The 25,685-nt window shown below is 39.2% G+C and overlaps 1 protein-coding gene across 9 annotated transcripts in view; it reads right to left on the minus strand.

The window, feature by feature from the left end:
• Positions 1 to 25,685, minus strand: part of TUSC3 (tumor suppressor candidate 3) — a 222,802-nt gene that overhangs the window by 126,443 nt on the left and 70,674 nt on the right. The window lies entirely within an intron of this gene.

Below are 25,685 nucleotides of genomic sequence, written 5' to 3' on the forward strand. Positions count from 1 at the left end.
TAAATTTACACAGGGTTCAAATCCTCTGGTCTATACTTTATATATATGAAAAAATTCCATGGAGTTATATTTTACCAAAAATTTATTTGTTTTGGTGAATACATAGTTAGCTGACCACATATGCATAAAATATTTCATTTATTTTTCCTAATGACTGTTAAAGTTTATTAAAAAGGTATCAAGATAAAACAGACTTCCACTTCCAGAAAAATGAAATACATGTGCTTCTCCCTAGTGAGTGCTACGTTGCTTCAGTTGTGTCTGACTCTGTGCAACCCCGTGGACTATAGCTTGCCAGGCTCCTCTGTCCATGGGATTCTCCAGGCAAGAATACTGGAGTGAGTTGCCATTTCCTTCTCCAGGGGATCTTCCCGACCCAGAGACCAAGCCTACATCTCTTGTGGCTCCTGCACTGGCAGGGGGGTTCTTTATCACCAGTGCCACCTGGGATGCCAGGGTGCTTTTCCCTAATCCTCCACTAAACACAGCTAAAACCTCTGGTCGCCATATAAAAATACAACCCTAAGAAGGCTCTGAAAAGTAGAAAGAAGAGGAAGGATGGCAGGGGAATCCCAAAATGAAGAGTGCCAAAGCAGTGAGTACCCTAAGTTTTGTTTCAGCCTCATCCATCCCAGACTGGTAGCTAGAGGAGTTGGCAAACCAGCACCACCGGTGGACACATACACACACACACAGCCCCAAGAGAAGCCTGCTCTCTTTACCCAAGGGACAAAGAGGGACAACCTAGTAAGCCAAGAAGCAACTGCTCTAGTCTAGCCGAATACCACAGAAGAGACGCTGCCCTTACTCTGCCTCCCTCACTACGAAGGGCAGAATGAGATGCCTCAACCCAATTAGAGTTAAATCCCCGCTAAGCTTTAACATGCAGCAGTATGGAGGGAGCTCGTGAAGATAAGGCTGAGTGAAAGACAATGTACAAAACAGCATCGCTGCATGATTCTGTTAATATTTATAGTAAGGTCAAAAAGGGGAAAAACCCTACTGTGCTAGAAGTTAGGACAGTGGCTAAGTGCAGCAGGCACTGCAATGGTGGGAGGCATGGTGAGGAGAGGCAGTTCCATGGAGCTGGGGAACCGGGAAGGTTCTCTTCCAGGATGCGGGTGGGAGTGAAGTAACTCTCTAGCCTCTGTAGAGTATGTTCTTAATCTTTACATTGCCCATTTTACCTGAAAAAGTCTGAGAAGTAAAAAAAGCATGGGGTTGTATTCCTACAAGAAATCTGTTAGCCTTGGAAAACCAAGAAAGCATGAGTGGGCCGGGATCTTAATTGATGAGATGTATGATACCTAGAGGACTTCCCATCACTGCCAACAGTAACTGCAGCCATGAAATTAGAAGATGATTGCTTCCTGGAAGGAAAGCTATGGCAAACCTAGAGTGACTCTTAACAAGCAAAGACATCACTGTGCCAACAAAGGCCTATACAGTCAAGGCTATGGTCTTTCCAGTAGTCATGCGTGGATGTGAGAGTTGGACCATAAAGAAGGCAGAGCACCAAAGGATTGATGGTTTTCAACTGCAGTGCTGGAGAAGACGCTTGAAAGTCCCTTGGATAGCAAGGAGATCAAATCAGTCAATCCCGCAAGAAATCAACTCTGAACTGGAAGGTCTGGTGCTGAGGCTGAAGCTCCAGAACTTTGGCTACCTGATATGAAGAGCTGACTCACTGGAAAAGACCATGATTCTGGGAAAGACTGAAGGCGGCAGAAGAGGGCAACAGAGGATGAGATGGTTGGATGGTATCACCAATTCAATGGACATAAACTTGGGCAAACTCCGAGAAATGGAGAGGGACAGGGAGGTCTGGCATGCTGCAGTCCATGGGGTTGCAAAGAGTCAGACATGACTTGGCAACTGAACAACAACAATGATAGCTACATGACTTCCCAGATGGCTCAGCTGTAAAGGATCTGCCCATCAACACAAGAGATGTGGGTTCAATCTCTGGTCTGGGAGAAGGAAATGGCAACCCACTCCAGTATTCTTGCCTGGGAAATCCCATGGAGAGAGGAACCTGGTGGGCTACCGTCCATGGGGTTACAAAAGAGCAGGCACAACTTAGTGACTAAACAACATGATTATCAAGAGTCACACTGAGCCCACCAAGCCACAGTCCAAGAGTACTGTATGCAAAGAAAAAGGGCTATGTTCTGGTCCCTCAACAGGAAAACTTGGACAAGACACTTCTCCTCTCAGAACCTAGGGACTCATCTGTTAACATCTGACCTTCCAATAAATGAACTTCCCAGGTGGTGCTAGTGGTAAAGAACCTGCTTGCCAATGCAGGAGACCCAAGAGACCCGGGTTTGAATCCCTATGTGGGGAAGATCCCCTGGAGAGGGACATGAAAACCCACTCCAGTACTGTTGCCTGCAGAGTCCCATGGACAGAGGACCCTGGAGGGCTACAGTCCATGGGGTCACAAAGAAACAGACATGACTGAAGCAACTTAGCACGCACACAGCATTTCAATAATTACCAAGATGATTTATTGAGAGGTGACAGACAAAAAAATCTTTGTAAATTATAAAGTACTATAAAACATAAGGTGATATTAGTAGAAGTATTGTTTTTACTATTGTGAAATAATGAAGGGTGATCACTATCATCCTATATATAATCTATAATTCCTCTCCCATCAAATTTCCCACCTCTTCTGAAATACATTAAAACAACACACAAGTGAGAACCACAGTTTTAATTCTGGCTATTACCAAAGAACTGTATATATTCAGATTAAATATTAAATGACAAAAAATGAGATATTTTTAAAATAAAATCTTTCTCTAATTACTGTCTCAGAATACTAAGTGCTTCATATATGCTAAGTGCCATACTGTGGACATCACCTATGCCACCTTATTAAACCCACATAGCAATCAAGCAGCAGACAGGTAATACGCTTACTCCACAAATGAGAAACTGAAGTCTAAAGAACTGCAGCTCTCACCACTGCTCTACCCGGAAAGGTTTTACTTGCAACCGACTCTAAAAAATACACCAGTTACCTTAAACCAACAACCAACACCTCTAGTGAGTGTTCAGTTTTATTCACCTGACAAGCTTCAAATCCCCCATTATTAGAGGAAAAGGTAATGCTGACCTATTATTGTCTGAGATAAAACACATCAGCATGGTAAGTGATAGATAAGGAAACATTTCAATTTTTAAAAGACAAGTCAATAAAAAAAGGTAAGTCAATAATTTCTATACGTGGAGAAGTAATTTTTATCATGTAAAGATATTCAACTACATTAACAAATTAAGTCTGGAAACAAAACAAAAGATAAAACTGTAAAACACAGAAGATATGCACCTTAAAAATCTGTAGTATTAGCAAGCCCAGCGAACACTTACTTATGCTTACTATGGGCTAGGCACTGTGCAAAGTGCTTTCACTAGGTAATAAACTCATCAATCCCCATAACAGTCCTTGGGGGTGACCCCTGTTGTTTCAAGTTCAGAGACAAGTACACTGAGGCACTGAGACTTAAGTAACCTCTAGGAAATACAGCTAGAAAATGGGAGAACTGGGATTCCAGGTCTTAATCCAAAGTACATACTCTAAACTTCTGTACATATAGAAATAGCTCATGTAGCTCAAAAATATACATATATACAAAAGACCCAATCAGAAACTGGGTGGAAGATCTACATAGACATTTCTCCAAAGAGGAGATGGCCAGAGAGGCATGAAAAGATGCTCAATATCAGTGATCATTAGAGAAATGCAAAACTACATTGAGGTATCAACTCACACCCATCATCAAAAAAATCTACAAACAATAAATGCTAGAGAGGGTGTGGAGAAAAAGGAATCTTCCTACACTGTTGGTGGGAATGTAAACCGGCGCAGTCAGTATGAACAGTACGTAAATTCCTTTAAAAAAGTAAGAACAGAGCTACCACATGATCCAGCAATCCCAGTTCTGGGCACATATCCTAAGAAAAGCACAATTCAGAAAGATGCATGTAGGGACTTCCCTGGCAGTCCAATGGTTACGACCCCACCTTTCAGTGCATGGGGGGCACAGACTCCATTCCTGGTCAGAGAGCTAAGATCCCACATGCTTTGTGGTCAAAAAACCAAAACATAAAAACAGAAGCAATACTCTAACAAATTCAAGGAGAGATTCAAAAAATTTTTTAAAAAAAGATACATGTAGGCCCAATGTTCACTGCAGCACTATTGATAATAGCCAAAACATGGAAACAATCTCAATGTCTGTGGACAGAGGAAAGGATAAAGAGGATGTGATACGTGTGTGTGCACGTGAGTGTGCATGTGTGTGCGTGCTTAGTCTCTCAGTCGTGTCTGACTCTTTGCAATCCCGTGAATTGTACCCACTAGGCTCCTCTGTCCATGGGAATTCTCCAGGCAAGAATACTGGAGTGGGTTGCCATGCCCTCTCCAAACCAGGGATCGAACCCAGGTCTCCCACATTGCTGGCAGATTCTTCACTGACTGAGCCAGCAGGGAAACCCAAGAATACTGGAGTGCATAGCCTATCCCTTCTCCAGGGGAACTTCCCAACCCAGGAATCAAACTGGGGTCTCCTGCTCTGCAGGTGGCTTCTTTACCAGCTGAGCTACCAAGTAAGCCCAATGCGATACCTACATACAATAAACAGAATGAAATAATGCCGTCTGCAGTGACACAGATGTCATACTAAGTGAGACAAAGACAACTATCATGTGATATCACTTAATGTGGAATCTTAAAAAAATAAAGGACACAAATGAACTCACAAAATAGAAACGGAGTCACAGGTATAGAAAACAAACGTATGCTGTCCCACAGGAGAAAACAGGAGGATAAATTGCGAGACTGGGACTGACATAAACACACTACTATATATAAAAGAGATAACTAATAAGACCTCCTGTAGAGGACAGGGAACTCTACTCAATACTCTGTAATGACCTATATGGGAATATAATCTAAAAAAGAGTGGATATATGGATACATATTAATACAGCTGACTCACTCTGCTGTACAGCAGAAACTAACACAACATTGTAAATCAACCACACTCCAAAAACAATTTTTAAAAACCTTTATACACATGGCAGAATCTTAAAGGTTTTAGAGATTACAGAAAAGCCCATGCAACCAGAAGCCTAATATTCAAAAAGCACATACTGAATTCAAAACAAAATTGCTAAGTAGGAAAGTCTACAAAATGAAGAGGGCATAACACTACTACCCAAAGAAAGAGAGGCCTCTTCGCATCCTCATCTAGTAAACTTTGCACAGAAAACAAATGGTTTAGAAAGGTAGGCTTTTTGGGCACCATGGTTGACTGAAACTTTCAAGAGCATGTATTATAAAGAAGGCTAAGCTAATTCCCAGAGAAAAATGTTGTAAGGTGACAGAGCAGAAATATTCAGTAAGGAAAAGAAATCAGTAAGGAAAAGAAATCTGAGTAATGTGAATTCCAGCTTTTAAAATCTGAGAAAGATCACAGAAATTAATCTACCGTTACATTTCTCTGTGACAGGACTATGACCTTACTGAAGAAGAAGGTTAGGTACATCTGTTTCTTCGAAGCATCTCCCTTTTTAGGGACACTTGTACTCTCTTTGTGGTTAGGTATATCTGTTCCTTCGAAGCATCTCCCTTTTTAGGGACACTTGTACTCTCTTTATTAGTTCTTTTTCTTCATGATATAGTTTCTCTTCTCCAGGACTACTCTGAAGACTTTACCACCATCTCTGATTGTGTGTCCCTTTGGGTCTCTGATGCTCATGAATCTTAACTCCATATTCCCACTGGAGGATGAAACCTAAAGCAAAATCAGGCCCAAGGGAATTCTGTGTGGTAAAGGGAGCATAAAAACATCCCTAGCATGGACTATAGCACAACTTTTAAAAATTGAGAAGGCACCATATGTTCATTTTAAAAACAGAAAAAGAATTTGATAGCTCAAGTTTAAATGATGATTCTGTGTTTACATGCAATGTGACTTGACCAAATTGTTTCTCTGAATCCCAGTTTCTTCATCTATAAAATAATCTCACAATGATATTGATAAAATTATGAGTTACTGTATGGAAAACTCCTAGCACAGCATCCTTCAAAGTACTGGCACTCAAATTTTGTCCCCTTCTCCTCGGGTTAATTTCTATCAGCAATACTGATTCGGTTGCTGAAGGAATACCTACCATGGGAATTTTTTTAAAAATCTTATTAATATCTTCAAGTGGCACACTGGTAAAGAATCTACCTGTCAATGTAGCAGATGCAAGAGAAATGGGTTTGATCCCTGGGTTGGGAAGATACCCTGGAGAAGGAAATGGCAACCCACTCCGGTATTCTTGCCTGGGAAATTCCATGGAGAGAGGAGCCTGGTGGGCTACAGTCCATAGGGCTGCAAAGCCACGACTGAGCGCGTACAGCACAGCACAGAGTTACCAAATGTTTTCTGAGTACTCACTACATGACAAACACTGTGCTTAAGTCTATAAACATGCACTGTGGATTACCAATCACATGACAAGCACTATGCTCAATTTACAGAGAATGAAAGATAAGCACAATAGATTCTACTCTTAAGGCTTTATAGCAAATAAGCTCTAGCATAAAAAAATATACTTATATTGATGTACTCTGGTTGTGGCTTTGCTGTTAAATAAATGGCTCAGTGTCAAGTCAGTAAAGGATGGCACAAAAGATCTTACTTCCACGAGCACTAAGTGATTGGCAGTGGCTAATTTAAAGTCAGTACAATGCAAACTTTTGAAATCCAGACTGATAGTATCAGTAAAGAGTGTGTGACCAGTTGGATTTTGTCTGCTGCTGGCAAAAACTGGGAAATACATCTACCATTTCCAAAGGAAAAAGAACTCTAAAACTTAGACTCTTCAAGGAAAAAACAATGTCCTTGCCTGTTACCCTGTAAAAAGCATGGGCTGGCAGGTCCCACATATTAACAAAGTTAAGACACTCAGTCATACCAACAACGGGTGCCCAAACTGGCATAATTTATATATACCAGTCCCCAACATATGACATTATTTAACTTTTCCTCAATTCATGTTTTATTTTTTGACCAATTCATAACAAAATACAAAGAAATGGTACCTTTCATTCAAACACTGTTCAATGAATTTTAGTTCCAAAGTGAAGCTCAAACAGGAAAAATAAAATCTCAGTAATTTAATACTTTTACACCCATACTTTTTTGTTTTAGCATTTTGTCCCAATTTTAATGATGACCAGATGCACCTAAAGATATGTATGTGGCCTCATGTCTTAAAAAAAGATACATCTGCCAGAAAGATGGCTGTTCACATGTCTTTGCCCCAGTCACCTACACAGTATTTGCAACCATATAGCATTCGTTTAGGCACCCACTGTCTTCCAAGTAGCCACGATATAACCTGCTTATAATAATTCACAGGACATAAATTTGGAATGAGAATAAGAAGTACATCTCTCGGTGACACAAAGAAACTTCATCACCTCTCTATCCTTCTGCGTTTTTTCTTTTTTTAGAATATAAAATATTTACACATTTCCTCTGTTCTAACAAGAAGAGAGTTTTCCTTTTCACAACTTGAATATCCAAAAGGTTCAATCAAAGCAAAATGATAAAGCAAATAAAAGTAGACAGATGCATATTTTAGCATTTGGGAGAAAATCAGTTTCAACTTCTACAATTGATCCTCAACCTCTTTTATTCAATTTTCTTAATATTACAACATTCCTCTCAGATTTGAATAACATGTAAACGGCCATGGATGTTTCCAGAAACCAAACTTTCACACTTTATACCACCCCATGTACATTACATCTAGTCACTAAAGATCACCAGCAGTCTTAAGGGCCCTCAGAAGACCACAAGTAGCTAAACAATCAAGAGGACAGACAGTTTTATCAAAAATAGAAAATGCACACAGTACACATGCCATCATAAAAAGTGCAAAGATTCAAAAGAGGAGTTAGTTAAGAACTTGGCAATCATGGTTATCTCTGCAGGAAATATAATCTACACACTGTAGGAAACCCTCAACCATCATTACTTCAAAAGGTGAAAGAGATTCAAAATTACATTAAGTAAATCATACGGAGAGAGTCAATTCCTAGGCAGGTTGATAAATCCTGGGTGCCCAAGGAGGAGAAAGGGGTTTGGGGCCATCAAGGAGGAGATAAGGGTCTGGAATTCTCAAGGAGGAGGAAAGGACAAACTTTCTTTTTTTCCCAACATTCCTTAGTCTTAGCCACATAAAGTTTTTTTCTTTAAGCCTGCAACTGATGATTACACAACAAACAACTGTTTAAACTCTGTACTAAGGATTATATAACAACAATGTATCCTCCTTGAGGACAGTTTCTCCTTCCTGAAAACTTCTGAGTAATCCTGTTACCTTAAAATGTACATTATGGGGGTGGGCTTCCCCTGTAGCTCAGTCAGTAAAGAGTGTGACTGCAGTGCAGGAGACCTGGGTTCGATCCCTGGGTTGGGAAGATCCCCTGGAGAAGGAAATGGCAACCCACTCCAGTATTCTTGCCTGGAGAATCCCATGGGCAGAGGAGCCTGGCAGGCTACAGTCTATAGGGTCGCTAGAGTCAGACATGACTGAGCAACTAAACTTTCTATTATTAAGTTCTAATCCTGTTACCTTAAAATGTAAATTGTGGGAGTGGGTCTGGTAAAATTTTTACAACTTTGAGACATCCTTTTGATTTACTGTAATAACTAATTAAGAAAGTATATAATTCCATTGCTAACACTAGCAAGGCGGGCACTTTCCGTCCCCCTTCTGATGTCTGTGTCACAAGCTTTCTCTGACCGTTTTCATACTTTTAATAAAACTTTGCCACACAAAAGCTCTTGAGTGATCAAGACTGGTCCCTGGTCCCGAAGCTAAATCTTCTTCTTCAAAGATCAAGAATCCAACATCATTTATCGTAAGCTATCACTACTGAGAGTTCTCTTATGTATTTGAAATCAAATGCTTTAGAATTAAAGAAAGAAATACTGGACAACCCCAGAACAACTGCATCTCAGCATAGAGTCTAAAGAGAATCTGGGTAAATACAGAAAAGGGAATTGGCTACCCATGGCCAATACCACAGCAGCTACAAGCTTACATGGGGGAGAGAGTCTTACATAAGTTGTTAAGTCCAACATGTCAAAAATAATATCTAATTAAATTCAGATCTGAATGAGAAATGTAGAAATAGTTATTTAGGAATAAATTTTTTCAAATGTTCCTGCCTTTTTATTTTTTAGCACGGAGAAAACTTCAAACAATGGTTCAAGTGAATTAACACTCAGTTAAGTAAACTTTTCTTAAAGAATCAATAAAAATATTTCCAGTCTAACAGTCTTTTAAGCAATGGCTTTAACCTGAACTCTTCCCAGAAAATCTGCCTGGGAAAAGATAAAAACTATTCCATGGTTTTGTATCATTTGAAGCCTCCTCAGCATGGCAAGCTTCTGACTGGTCCTGATGCTTGCTCTATACACACTGTTCATCTACTGAGTGGATAATCTGTAAAATTTTAAAGAGGTAATCTAGGAACTGATCATTTATTAACTAATTTATCAACTGATATAAATTTATACCTATGATATAAAATTATGTCTATTTAAAAATGCAATTTTAAAAACAAGGGTTTCTAAAATTCAGTTTAATCATAGACTCTTTGCTTTATCTGCTCGCTACTTCAAAATAGAAAGAGCACTATAAAAGAAGCAACTTGCCTGCTGAACGTGCATATTTACAATATACATAATTGAGAAAGCTAGTGGAGGTGATGGAATTCCAGTCAAGCTATTTCAAATTCTAAAAGATGATGCTGTGAACGTACTGCACTCAATATGTCAGCAACTTTGAAAACTCAGCAGTGGCCACAGGACTGGAAAAGATCAGTTTTCATTACAATCCCAAAGAAAGGCAATGTCAAAGAATGTTGATACTACCGCAGAACTATACTCATCTCACATGCTAGCAAAGTAATGCTCAAAATTCTCCAAGCCAGGCTTCAACAGTACGTGAACCATGAATTTCCAGATGTTCCAGCTGGATTTAGAAAAGGCACAGGAACCAGAGATCAAATAGCCAACATCCATCCACTGGATCATAAAAAATACAAGACAACTCCAGAAAAATATCTATTTTTGCTTCACTGACTACCCCAAGCCTTTGATTGTGTGGCTCACAACAAACTGAAAAATTCTTAAAGTGGGAATACCAGATCACGATACCTGCCTCTTGAGAAATCTGTATGCAGATCAAGAAGCAACATTTAGAACAGGACATGGAACAATGAACTGGTTCCAAATTGGGAAAGGAGTGCATCAAGGTTGTATATTGTCACCCTGTTTATTTAACTTATATGCAGAGTACATCAATGTAAAATGCAGAGCTGGATGAAGCACAAGCTAGAATAAAGATTGCCAGGAGAAAATATCAATAACCTCAGATAATACCACCTGCAGATAATACCACCCTTATGGCAGAAAGCAAAGAGGAACTAAAGAGCCTCTTGATGAAAGTGAAGGAGGAGAGTGAAAACACTGGCTTAAAACTCAACATTCAAAAAACTAACATGATGGCATCTAGTCCCATCACTTCATGGCAGATAGAAGGGGAAACAATGGAAACAGTGACAGACTTAATTTTGGGGGGCTCCAAAATCACTACAGATGGTGACTGTAACCATGAAATTGAATGACGCTTGCTCCTTGGAAGAAAAGCTATGACTTACCTAGATAGCATGTTAAAAAGCAGAGATATTACTTTGCTGAAAAAAATCTGTCTAGTCAAAGCTATGGTTTTTCTAGCAGTCATGTATGGATGTGAGAGTTGGACCATAAAGAAAGATGAGCACTAACGAACTGATGCTTTTGAAATGTGGTGTTGGAGAAGGCTCTTGAGAGTCCTTGGACTGCAAGGAGATCAAACCAGTCAATCCTAAAGGAAATCAGTCCTGAATATTCAAAGGAAGGACTGATTCTGAAAATAAAACTTCAAAACTTTGGCCACCTGATGAGAAAAATTGACTCACTGGAAAATAAATACCCTGATGCTGGGAAAGACTGAAGGCAGGAGGAGATGGGGATGACAGAGGATGATATGGTTGGATGGCATCACTGACTCAATGGACATGAGTCTGATGAGCAAGCTCTAGGAGCAAGTGATGGGATGGGGAAGCCTGGCATGCTGCAGTCCATGGGGTCACTAAGAGATGCACATGACTGGGCAACTGAACTGAACTAATAATTGACAAAACCATAAGAACTTATATTACTGTGGTAAAATTTACAATTAATAGTTCAAGAATTTAATATCAACTTTAATTATTTTAGGATATCCTAATTTACAACAATAAAAATAGTGCATTTACATTAACAGATGAATATAAATTCTGCAATGAAAAATATCAAAATATTTTGTTCCATGAGAAAATTAACTATCCCAAGCCAGTAATACATTTTAAGATACTTAATGTTAAATGCCATCACACCTTAATTTTATCAGAAAAAACAGCAGAAACTATCACTAGGTGTTTTGAAATATTTTTAAATTGATATTAGTAGTATTAACAGTAACAGCACTAGATTTGTGAATGTATGGAATTATATAAACTCAGGTATCCCAGAAATATGCCTCATCCTGCAAAAGTTAGGGTCCACACAAAACCACTAAAACAAAATACATCACACCGATAACAATCTACTAGTAGTTAATCATATATACTTTAACATCCCCTAAATATAATTTCAAAGGTAAAATCTGAACAGTTACGTGATTAACATCAAAAAAAATTAAAAAGGCAGGAAATAAAGAGCATATTTAAACAATAAAATACTAGGTACTAGAATAATTACATATGTGGTCTCTAGCAAAAAGATTTTACAACATTAAGTAGAAAGAAGGTAAAGTTCCCACTGCAACTAAATGACTACTATCTACAGATAAATCACACAGTCATGTGAACAGTGGAAAACTGTCTTTTTTAGCATTGGAAGTTATTCTGCTTTATTTCTTACTGCAAAGTAAAAACAGCCTTTCTGGGTTTTTGGAGAAGGTTTCCTTAAATTCATGTGGGTTGACTTTGTGACTGTTTTTCACTGTAAAATTGATTAAGCACAATACTCTCCTGTCAGGAGCCAACATCAGTAAAATAGGGATTATGATGTTTTCACTTGAATGATCAAAATATGAAGTCATTTTAATAAGGAACAATCATGATATGGGCTAGATGAGCATCCGATATCGATTCCACCATTGCCTTCGTTTCTGATACCTTCTTTCTTGAACTACATATCCTTCTGTTGGACATCTATTCTTGTATAAATAAATATCCCCGTTTAAAATAGGTACCAGACACAAAGATAAGAAATGTATGAGCAAAGAAGAGACTATAAACAACCATCTGGCCTTACTCCCTTGAGAGCATGTGCTACAACTGAAGAAAACCTTTACTAAAAGAATATGAAAAAATAAAAACTTTGTTCATAAATTGCAAACTTTGATGAGTTTTTCAGCAGGATTATTCTTGAGTCACACGAGCTAATCAGTAAAATCTGTGATAGTGAAATTATTAAAAGCAAGAAAAACTTATCAGAATCCAAAGAAAGTGAGCCAAGAGGAAAGCAAAATTTTCAATGTGCTTTAAAGCTTTCCAATATCTTTTTCATTAACCTACAGAAAATATGGTCTACCAAATTACTTCCAAATACCAGCAGCAAGTTGTTGGATAGAACAGACGATCTGGTTTGGTTATTTCATATAAAAGGTACACTATCAAGAATTATCACAAAGCAGCCATGAAATTAAAAGACACTTACTCCTTGGAAGAAAAGTTATGACCAACCTAGATAGTATATTCAAAAGCAGAGACATTACTTTGCCGACTAAGGTCCATCTAGTCAAGGCTATGGTTTTTCCAGTAGTCACGTACGGATGTGAGAGTTGGACTGTGAAGAAGGCTGAGCGCCGAAGAATTGATGCTTTTGAACTGCAGTGTTGGAGAAGACTCTTGAGAGTCCCTTGGACTGCAAGAAGATCCAACCAGTCCATTCTAAGGGAGATCAGCCCTGGGATTTCTTTGGAAGGAATGATGCTGAAGCTGAAACTCTGGTACTTTGGCCACCTCATGCGAAGAGTTGACTCAATGGAAAAGACTTTGATGCTGGGAGGGATTAGGGGCAGGAGAAGAGGACGACAGAGAATGAGACGGCTGGATGGCATCACGGACTCGATGGACATGAATCTGAGTGAACTCCAGGAGTTGGTGATGGACAGGGAGGCCCAGCGTGCTGCAATTCATGGGGTCCCAAAGAGTCAGACACAACTGAGCGACTGAACTGAACTGAGCCATTGAACAACCATCAACATGAAGACAGTGGAACCTCCCCCACAAAAGAAAGACACCCCACATCCAAGAACAAAGGAGAAGCCATAACCAGACAGTATGAGGGGCACAATTATAATAAAATGAATCCAATACCCACCGAGTGAGCAACTCACAAACTGGAGAATAGCAACAAAGAAGTTTTCACACTGTTGTGAAGGTTCTAGGCCTCAAGATCAGGCTCCACAGCCTGGGCATCCAGCCAAGGGACTGGGAATCCTATGGAATCTGACTTTGAAGGTGAGCGAGATTGATTACAGAGCTTCCATAGGATGGGAAGGAGCAGAGAATCTTGGAGGACACAAACAAAATCTTGTGCACACCAGGACCCAGGAGAAAGGAGCAGTGACCCCACAGGAGACTGAAGCAGAACTACCTGTGACTGTTTGAAGGTCTCCTACAAAAACTCGGATTGACAGTGGTCTGCCACAGAGTCAGGGGCACTAGTAGCAGCCATCGTGACAGATGCATCCTGGCTTAAGTCCTCTTGGATGTCACCAACAGCCCTACTATAGAAGCCTACATCCTTCAGGACTAGGTTGCCTCAGGCTAAACAACAAACAGAGAGGGAGCTCCCATCAGGAAGCTTCCACAAGCCTCTTATCCTCAGACACCAGAAGGCAGTCAGAAAAAATAAGAACTACAATCCCATCAGCCTGCAAAATTAATATGACAATCACAAAAGATACCCAAAATGTAAAGAAACAGAATTATGTCCCAGATGAAAGAACAAGATAGTTAAGTAACAGTATCAGATCAGTTGCTCTGTCTTGTCTGAATCTTTGCAACCCCATGGAATATAGGAAACCAGGCTTCCCTATACATCATCAACCTCCAGAGCTTGTCTCAAACTCATGTCTAGCAAGTCGACAATGCAATCCAACCACCTCATCCTCTGTCATCCCCTTCTCCTCCTGCCTTCAGTCCTTCTCAGCATAAGGGTCTTTTCCAAAGAGTTACTCTCTTCACATCAGGTGGCCAAAGTATTGGAGTTTCAGCTTCAGCATCAATCCTTCAAAGGATATTCAGGACTGATTTCCTTCAGGATGGCTAGCTGGATTGCCTTGTAGTACAAAAGACTCTCTCCAATGCCATCCAACCATCTCATCCTCTGTCATCCCCTTCTCCTCCTGCCCTCAATCTTTCCCAACATCACGGTCTTTTCAAATGAGTCTAATCTTCGCATCAGGTGGCGAAAAGTATTGAAGTTTCAGCTTCAACATCAACCCTTCCAATGAACACCCAGGGCTGATCTCCTTCAGAATTAACTGGTTGGATCTCCTTGCAGTCCAAGGGACTCTCAAGAGTCTACTCCAACACCACAGTTCAAAAGCATCAATTCTTCGGCGCTCAGCTTTCTTTATACTCCAACTTTCACATCCATACATAACCACTGGAAAAACCATAGCCTTGACTAGACGGACCTTTGTTGGCAAAGTATTGTCTCTGCTTTTTAATATGCTGTCTAGGCTGGTCATAACTTTCCTTCCAAAGAGTAAGTGTCTATTAATTTCAAGGCTGCAATCAACATCTGCAGCATCTTGGAGCCCAGAAAATAAGCCCAGAAAAATAGTCAGCCAGTATTTCCACTGTTTCCCCATCTATTTCCCAGGAAGTGATGGGACCAGATGCCATGATCTTCGTTTTCTGAATGTTGAGCTTTAAGCCAACTTTTTCACTCTCCTCTTTCACTTTCAAAGGCTCTTTAGTTCTTCTTCACTTTCTGGCATAAGGGTGGTGTCATCTGCATATCTGAGGTTATCTATATTTCTCCCAGCAATTTTGATTCCAGCTTGTGCCTCCTTCAGCCCAGCGTTTCTCATGATGTACTCTGCATAGAAGTTAAATAAGCAGGCTGACAGTATACAGCCTTGACATACTCCTTTTCCTATTTGGAACCAGTCTGTTGTTCCATGTCCAGTTCTAACTGCTGCTTCCTGACCTGCATACAGGTTTCTCAAGAGGCAGGTCAGATGGTCTGGTAGTCCCATCTCTTTCAGAATTTTCCACAGGTTATTGTGATCCACACATTCAAAGGTTTTGGCACAGTCAATAAAGCAGAAATATATGTTTTTCTGGAACTCTCTTGCTTTTTCTATCATCCAGTGGATGTTGGCAATTTATCTCTGGTTCCTTTGCCTTTCCTAAAACCAACTTGAACATCTGGAAATTCACAATTCACGTACTCCTGAAGCCTGGCTTGCAGAATTTTAAGCATTACTTTACTAGTGTGTGAGATAAGTGCAATTGTGCAGTAGTTTGAGCATTCTTTGGCATTGCCTTTCTTTGGGATTGGAATGAAAACTGACCTTTTCCAGTCCTGTGGCCACTGCTGAGTTTTCCAAATTTGCTGGCATATTGAGTACAGCACTTTCACAGCCTCACCTTCCAGGATTTGAAACAGCTCAACTGGAATACCATCATCTCCACTAGCTTTGTTCGTAGTGATGCTTTCTAAGGCCCACTTGACTTCCCATTCCAAGATGTCTGGCTCTAGGTGAGTTGATCACACCATCGTGATTATTTGGGTCCTGAAGCTCTTTTTTGTACAGTTCTTCTGTGTATCCTTGCCACCTCTTCCTCATATCTTCTGCTTCTGATAGGTCCCTTCCATTTCTGTCCTTTATTGAGCATCTTTGCATGAAATATTCCCTTGGTATCTCTAATTTTCCTGAAGAGATCTCTAGTGTTTCCCATTCTATTGTTTTCCTCTATTTCTTTGCACTGATCGCTGAGGAAGGCTTTCTTATCTCTCCTTGCTATTCTTTGGAACTCTGCATTGAAATGGGTATATCTTTCCTTTTCTCCTTTGCTTTTCGCTTCCCTTCTTTTCACAGCTATTTGTAAGGCCTCCTCAGACAGCCATTTTGCTTTTTTGTATTTCTTTTTCTTTTCCTGTCTCCTGTACAATGTCACGTACTTCCATCCATAGTTCATCAGGCACTCTATCAGTTCTAGTCCCTTAAATCTATCTCTCACTTTCACTGTATAGTCATAAGGGATTTAATTTAGGTCACACCTGAATGGTCTAGTGGGTTTTTCCACTTTCTTCGATTTCGGTCTGAATTTAGCAATAAAGAGTTCATGATCCGAGCCACAGTCAGCTCCCAGTCTTGTTTTTGCTGACTGTATAGAGCTTCCCCATCTTTGGTAGCAAAGAATAAAATCAATCTGATTTTGGTGTTGACTATATGGTGATGTCCATGCGTAGAGTCTTCCCTTGTGTTGTTGGAAGAGGATGTTTGCTATGACCAGTGCATTCTCTTGGCAGAACTCTATTTTTGTCCTGCTTCATTCTGTACTCCAAGGCCTAATTTGCCTGTTACTCCAGGGGTTTCTTGACTTCCTACTTTTGCCTTCTAGTCCCCTATAATGAAAAGGACATCTTTTGGGGATGTTGGTTCTAGAAGGTCTTCTAGGTCTTCATAGAACTGTTCAACTTCAGCTTCTTCATTGTTAATGGTCGGAGCATAGACTTGGATTACTGTAATATTAAATGGTTTGCCTTGGAAACAAACAGAGATCATTCTGTCGTTTTTGAGATTGCATCCAAGTACTGCATTGTGGACACTCTTGTTGACTATGATGGCTACTCCATTTCTTCTAAGGGATTCCTGCCCGCAGTAGTAGATATAATGGTCATCTGAGTTAAATTCACCCATTCCAGTCCATTTTAGTTCACTGATTCCTAGACTGTCGATGTTCACTCTTGCAGTCTCCTGTTTGACCACTTCCAATTTGCCTAGATTCATAGACCTAAGGTTCCTATGCGATATTGCTCTTTAAAGCATCGGACCTTGCTTCTATCACCAGTCACATCCACAAGTGGGTATTGTTTTTGCTTTGGCTTCATCCCTTCATTCTTTCTAGAGTTATTTCTCCACTGATCTCCAGTAGCATATTGGGCACCTACCGACCTGGGGAGTTCATCTTTCAGTGTCGTATCTTTTTGCCTTTTCATACTGTTCGTGGGGTTCTCAAGGCAAGAATACTTTACTGGTTTGCCATTCCCTTCTCCAGTGGACCATGTTCTGTCAGACCTCTCCACCATGACCCACCCATCTTGGGTGGCCCCACACAGCATGGCTTAGTTTCACTGAGTTAGACAAGGCTGTGGTCCATGTGATCAGACTGACTAGTTGTCTGTGATTGTAGTTTCAGTCTGTCTGCCCCCTGATACCCTCTCTCAGTGCCTACTGTCTTACTTGGGAGCCCCACAAAATAAAGTATGTCACTGTTTCCATTGTTTCCCCATCTATCTGCCATGAAGTGTTGGGACCGGATGCCATGATCTTACTTTTCTGAGTGTTAAGTTTTAAGCCAGTGTTTTCACTCTCCTCCTTCACTTTCATCAAGAGGCTCTTTAGTTCCTCTTTGCTTTCTGCCATAAGGGTGGTGTCGTCTGCATATCTGAGATTATTGATATTTCTCCTAGCAATCTTAACTTCAGCTTATGCTTTATCCAGTCCAGCATTACACATGATGTATTCTGCATATAAATTAAATAAGCAGGATGACAATATACAATCTTGATGTACTCTTTTCCCTATTTGGAACCAGTCTGTTGTTCCATTTCTGGTTCTGTTTCTTCTTGACCTGCATATAGGTATCTCAAGAGGCAGGTCAGCTGGTCTGGTATTCCCATTTCTTTGAGAATTTTCCAGTTAGTTGTGACCCACACAGTCAAAGAGTTTGCCGGAGTCAATGATTAGAAGTAGATGTTTTTATGGAATTCCCTTGCTTTTTTGATATTCCAACATATGTTGGCAATTTGATCTCTGGTTCCTTTTCTAAATCCAACTTGAACATCTAGAAATTCTCAGTTCACTTACTGTTCAAGCCTGGCATGGAGAATTTTGAGCATTACTTTGCTAGCATGTGAGATGAGTGCAGTTGTGCAGTAGTTTGAACATTCTTTGGCATGCCTTTGAGACTGGAATGAAAACTGGCCTGCTGACTTTTCCAAATTTGCTGCCAGTTGAATGCAGCACTTTCACAGCATCAACTTTTAGGATTTGAAATAGCTTAGCTGGAATTTTTTCACTTCCACTAGCTTTGCTGGAAGCAATGTTTCCAAAGGCCCGCCTGACTTCACACTCCAGGATGTCTGGCTCTAGGTGAGTGATCACACCATCATTGTTATCTGGGCCATGAAGATTTTTTTGTATAGTTTTGCATATTTTTGCCACCTCTTCTTAATATCTTCTACTTCTGTTAGTTCCATACCATTTCTCTCCTTTATTGTGCCATCTTTGCATGAAATGTTGCCTTGGTATCTCTTAATTTTCCTGAAGCAATCTCTACTCTTTCCCATTCTATTTTTCCCTATATATTTTGCACTGATCACTTAGAATCACTTAAGTTATCACCAACCTAGACAGCATATTAAAAAGCAGAGACATTACTTTGTCAACAAAGGTCCATCTAGTCAAGGTTATGGGTTTTCCAGTGTGGATGTGAGAGTTGGGCTATATAGAAAGCTGAGCGCCGAAGAATTGATGCTTTTGAACTGTGGTGTTGGAGAAGACTCTTGAGAGTCCCTTGGACTGCAAGGAGATCCAACCAGTCCATCCTAAAGGAGATAAGTCCTGGGTGTTCATTGGTAGGACTGATGCTGAAGCTGAAGCTCCAATACTTTGGCCACCTGATGCAAGGAGCTGACTCACTGTTCGCATTCAGATGGATATAGCTTTCCTTTTGTCCTCTGTGTTTTGCTTCTCTTTTTCTCTCAGCTATTTGTAAGGCCTCCTCAGACAACCATTTTGCCTTTTTGCATTTCTTCTTGGTGATAGTTTTGATCACTGCCTCCTGTACAATGTTATGAACCTCCATCCATAGTTCTTCAGGTACTTGATCTATCAGATCTAATTCCTTGAATCTACTTTTCACTTCCAGTGTATAATCGTAAGGAATTTATGTCATACCTAGTGGTCATACCTAGTGGTCTAGTGGTTTTTCCTACTTTCTTCAATTTAAGTGAATTTTGCCATAAGGAGTTCATGATCTGAGCCACAGTCAGTTCCCAGTCTTGTCTTTGCTGACTGTATAGAGCTTCCCCATCTTTGGCAGCAAAGAATAAAATCAATCTGATTTCGGTATTGACCAGCTGGTGATTTCCATGTGTACAGTCGTCTCTTGTGTTGTTGGTAGAGGGTGTTTTCTATGACCAGAGCATTCTGTTGGCAAAACTCTGTTAGCCTTTGCCCTCCTTCATTTTGTAATCCAAGGCCAAACTTGCCTGTTACTCCAAGCATCTCTTGACTTTCTACTTTTTCGTTCCAGTCCCCTATGATGAAAAGAACATCTTTTTTGGTGTTAGTTCTAGAAAGTCTTGTAGCTGTTCATAGAACCATTCAACTTCAGCTTCTTTAGCATTAGTGGTTGGGACATAGACTTGGATTACTGTGATACTGAATGGTTTGCTTTGGAAACAGAGATCATTCTGTTGTTTTTGAGACTGTATCCAGGTACTGCATTTCAGACTCTTCTGTTGACTATGAGGGCTACTCCATTTCTTCTAAGGGATTCTTGCCCACAGTAGTAGATGTAATGGTCATCTGAATTGAATTCGCCCATTCTGATTAACAGTTCACTGATTCCTGAACTGTCAATTTAGATCACAATTCCTAAAATGAACATCAACATTTTGACCACTTCCAATTTATATTGATTCATGGACCTAACATTCCAGGTTCCTATGCAATACTACTCTTTATAGCATTGGACTTTACTTCCATCACCAGTCACATCCACAACTGGGTATTATTTTCACGCTGGCTCAGCCTCTTCCTTCTTTTTGGAGCCATTTCTCCACTCTTCTCCAGTAGCATACTGGGCATCTACTAACCTGTGGAGTTCATCTTTCAGTGTCATATCTCTTTCTTTTTACATACTGTTCATGAGATTATCAAGGCAATAATACTAACGTGGTTTGCCATTTCCTTATCCACTGGACAACATTTTGTCAGAACTCTCTGTCATGACATGTCCATACTGCGTGGTCCTACACGGCATGGCTCATAGTTTCATTGAGTTAGACAAGGCTGTGATCCATGTGATCAGTTTGCTTAGTTTTCAGTGACTGTGGTTTTCATCCTGTTGGCTTGTAGAATCTTCCTGAATGTAGGGACTGGCCTAGAAAAACAACTAAATTAAAGTGACATAGGCAACCTCCCCAGAAAAAGAATTTAGAATGATAGTGAAGATAATTCAGGATCTTGGGGGGAAAATGGAGGTAAAGATTGAGAAGGTGCAAGAAATGTTTATCAAGGACCTGAAGAACTAAAGAACAGAGATGAACAATATTCTAGAAGGAATCAATAGCACAGTAATTGAGGCAGAACAGATAAGTGTCCTGGAAGACAGAATGGTGGAAATTAATGCTGCAAGACAGAATATAGAAAAAGAATGAAAAGAAATGAAGATATCCTAACAGACCTCTAGGACAACATTAAATGCACCAATATTTGCATTATAGGGATCCCAGAAGGAGAAAAGAGAGAAAAAGGACTTGAGAACATATCTGAAGAGGTAATAGCTGAAAACTTCCCCAACACAGGAAAGGAAATAGTCAAACATATCCAAAAAGCTCAGAAAAGTGCCAGGCAGGATAAACCCAAGAAGGACACACTGAGATACATTATAATTGAACTGACAAAAATTAAACACAAAGATAAATTATTAGAAGCAACAAGAGAAAAAAGACAACATATAAGAGACAACCCATAAGGTTATCAGCCGATTTCTCAACAGAAACTCTACAAGCCAGAAGGGAAGGGCATGATATATTTCAAGTGATGAAAGGGAAGAACCTACGAACTATCTAGCAAGACTCTCTTTCAGATTTGATGGAGAAATCAAAAGCTTTCCAGGCAAGCAAAAGTAAAGAGAATTCAGCACCACTAAACCAACTTCACAACAAATGCTAAAGGAACTTCTCTAGACACAAAACACATGAGAAAGAAAAGATCTACAAAAAAATAAACCCCAAACAATTAACAAAGTGGTGATAAAATCATACATATCAATAACTACCTTAACTGTAAATGGATTAAAGGTATCAAGCAAAAGACACAGACTGGCTGGCTTGATACAAAAACAAGACTGTTATATGTTGTCTACAAGAGACCCACTTCATACCTACAGACACTTCAGACTGAAAGTAAGGGGACGGGAGAAGGTATTTCACACAAACGGAAATCAGAAGAAAGTTGGAGTAGCAATACTCATATCAGATAAAATAGACTTAAAACAAAGACTGTTATGAGTTCAATCAAAGAAGATGATATAACAATTATAAATATATATGCACTCAAAATAGGAGCACCTCAATATGTAAGGTAAAAACTAACAAATATAAAGGCAGAAATTGACAATAATGCAATAACAGTGAGGGATTTTAATACCTTACTTTCATCAATGGACAAATCATCCAGACAGAAAAATCAATGAGGAGACAAAGGCCTTAAATGACACTTTAGACGAGTTGGATTTAACTGATATTTACAGAGCACTCGATCCAAAAGCAGCAAACTACACCTTTTTCTCAAGTGCACATGGAACATTCTCCAGGATTGATCAAATACTGGGCCACAAGGCAAGCGTTGATAAGTTTAAGAAAACTGAAATCATATCAAGCATCTTTTCTGATCACACTGTCAGAAACAAGAAGATTAGAAGTAAACTACAAGAAAAAACTCTAAGAGACACAAACATGCGGGAGCTAAACAATATGCTAATAAATAACCACTGGATCACTGAAGAAACCAAAGAAGAAATTAAAAATTACCTAGAGACAAATGAAAACAAAAAAGGTCTAAGTTATAGGATGAAGGAAAAGAAGTTCTAAGAGGAAAGTTTGTAGCAACACAGTCTAACCTCAATAAACAAGAAAAATCTCAAATAAATGATCTAACTTTACACCTAAAACAACTAGAGAAAGAACAAACAAAACCTAAAGTTAGTAGAAGGAAGGAAATCATAAAGATTAGAGTAGAAATAAACGAAATAGAGACAAAGAAAACAACAGCAAAGATCAATGAAATTAACAGTCGACTCTGTGAAAAGATAAACAAGATTGATAAACCTTATTCATCAAGAAGAAAAGGAAAGGACTCAAATCAGTAAAATTAGAAGTGAAAAAGAAGTTACAACTGACTCAACAGAAATACCAAGAATCCTAACAGACTACTATGAACAACTGTATGCCAATAAAATGGACAACCTAGAAGAAATGGAAAATTCCTTAGAAAGGTACAGTCTATCTAGACTGAACCAGGAATAGAAACTATGAACAGATTGAGAGGCAAGCTTCTCCCAGGGGCCGAGGAATCCAGGCATTTCCTTCATTAGTTTTTCTATATGGTGGTAAGTACCCTCTTCCCTCTTGTGAACCATACAGTAAAAGTGACTGTTTACAACTCTCTCTCTCTTTAATATGGATCACCTATGTTTTGTAAGTCTGGAATTTTAATCTTTATCTTTGCTGAGAATAACCACCTTGTAAGACAGTATATATGCCCACATCATGTTGATTAAAACACCATTGCTCCATCAGAGCTCTGGTCTACCATGTCTGTCTTTCTTTTTCTTTCTCTCTCTCTTTCAGGCTATTTCATTGGAGCGCAGAGGCCCTCAGAGTTCACTTTCCTGCCCAGGCATCTAAGACCCTCTCGAGAAGGTGCTCTGCACCTTCACCCCATTGAGGGCATCTGAGGCCTCCATGAACAAAGGAAGCCCGGTGCCAGGGGCTTTATTGGCTTTCTGCGTAAACCAAGGAATATCAGCCTCTTTCTCTCCTTTACTTTCTTATCGTCGATTATGGACCAGCAGGTTCCGGTCCATTAAAGGACCTCAACAATTATGATAAGAGACAGCAGCCCAAGATGAAAGGTGATCATTAAAACTTGGAAGGAGTGTGTACATAAGGCCCCATATGTTTGGTGGTAATATTCATTTGGTAAAAATATTACGAAAACAAAGCATTTTTTCCATTTCACATATGCATCTTGTATTTCGAGATAAGATGTGTGTCCACAACAAGGAGATTAGCTAGATCATAAAATAGTATGAAATGAAACACTATCACAGTCATTAACAAGATGAGACAAACTTACCTAAAAGGACAGTCCCAACCTACCTTTAAGCAAATCCAAAAGGGTTACGTATCACAAAACTATGTACAGAAACATTTAATATTTCAAAAATAAACATGTGTGCCTACTCATTCCTTAACTTATTTTATACACTGTGAAGTAAAGTGAGGTGTTAGTCACTCAGTCATGCCCGACTCTTTGCAACCCCATGGTCTGTAGCCCACCAGGTTCCTCTGTCCATGGGATTCTTCAAGCAAGAATACTGGAGTGGGTTGCCACTCCCTTCTCCAGGGAATTTTCCCCACTCAGGGATCAAACCTGGGTCTCCTACATTGCAGGTAGATTCTTTACTGCTGACACACTGTACATGCTAAATATCTTAAAGGATATACAGAAAATTGACAATGGTTTATTTCTAGAGGAGAAGATTATAGGGGTGTATGTATTCTACTTTATAAATTTCTGTTATTTGAAATACTCACCTGTGTTACTTTATAAACAACAGTTACTACCAAGTGGAAATACACAGTGAAAGATACACCCAAAAAGGAATAGTTAAATGCCAAGACATTCTGATTTTTCTAGGAAGAAATGTGTGACACAGCCAGGGACTGCCTCAGATACTCCATAGGTCTTTGCTGTTCCTATATAACCTTCCTGTCTGTGGACTGACTGCTCTCTTTGAAGCTTTGTTCATTTCACTTCAATCTAATCTTTACTTTCTAATCAGACAGGTAACTGAGAAAGTGAAGACATTTCAATATATTCCAACTTGAACAGTTACCACTACATTCATTTTTATTGATAAACAACTCAGATCATTTCAGTAAAAATGACCTGGAGTAAGTATCAAAAGTTCTTCTTCAAAAACCAAGATTTTATGTATCTCTTTACTGAGAAACTGAAGAAAGCAATCCCAGATATTTCAGATCTAATTTAGTGAACCATTAGAAAGAAGAGATACAAGAAACCAATATAAACGCAACAAATAAAACCATTTTCCTGAGTCTGGTAAGATATACTTTTGAGCTTTTCTGGTGATAAACATGCCAGAAATTGACAAATTTAGGGCTATTGAGTTACTGCAGAGGAACACAGTCCTACCCATGTTAATTGAGTTTTCATTCTGCTACCATAAACATCGATTGCTATTTAAAGGCTTTCTTTTACAGTCTAAGTACACGGTTGGCCAAAAGGTTCATTTGGGTTTTTCCATAAAACCAAACAAACCTTCTGTTCAATGCAATGGAAAAGCAAAAAGCAGACAAATGTCTGAGTTAGTCACAAAATATCAACTATACAATTATGGACAGAGGTAACCCATACATACCTGAAGAAATTAGTACCCTTTCAACTAACCTATCTCTGTACCACTTCTTATTTCAATCTTTTCAACATTACAGGTGTGTCTGAACACTTTTATTCCATCTTATTCTCCTCTCTCCCGTTTAGGTAAAAGTATTTTTTCTTTTAAATCTATCTTTATAGAGGCAAACACCGAAACAGGTACATAAAATAATCAGCAATATAAAATATAGTTTTATATATTTTTAACTGGCATAATGTTCTCTTCTAATTTCATACTGAAACTTTTAAGCCAAAGTTTTGTTTTAGAAATTTATGCATGTTGACACATAAAGGTATAATCATTTATTTCCATTGCTGTACAGTGTTTATAAGAATTATAAGAATTTTTAAAATTCTTATGAACAATGAGCACTGTTCACGGTTTTGAGACTCTCTCCATAAGACTTCTTAAACTGGATCTTCACTGCTTCCATAATCAGAATTAAGACAGACCATGAACTTAGAAAGAGATAAAAATATATCTTCATTTTCACAAATCTCTAACTAAAATTTAACATTTCAATTATAAATGGAAACAAGCACCAGAGAATAAACAGTATCTGTGACTCTATGACCAATAAAAATCAGGGGTCTTCTCTTCCATTCTATTTGTCACACATGGCTCTACATACTGTAATACTCCTCAGTACTTAGAACTCACAACAGTTATCAGACCTGTCATTAGATTCTTGTTACGACTTCAAAAACAAACAAACATTACTGCATCACAATTATATTCTGATAAGAATATTTCAATGAGGTTATCATCCTTTGTACTTCTACATACATTATTCATTTAAAAATTATTCTGCAAAGAAGTGCATAGGCTTTGCCAGACTGTTAAATCTGCC

The sequence above is a fragment of the Ovis canadensis genome, chromosome 26 (genome assembly GCF_042477335.2).
Source record: "Ovis canadensis isolate MfBH-ARS-UI-01 breed Bighorn chromosome 26, ARS-UI_OviCan_v2, whole genome shotgun sequence".
Classification (NCBI taxonomy): domain Eukaryota; kingdom Metazoa; phylum Chordata; class Mammalia; order Artiodactyla; family Bovidae; genus Ovis; species Ovis canadensis.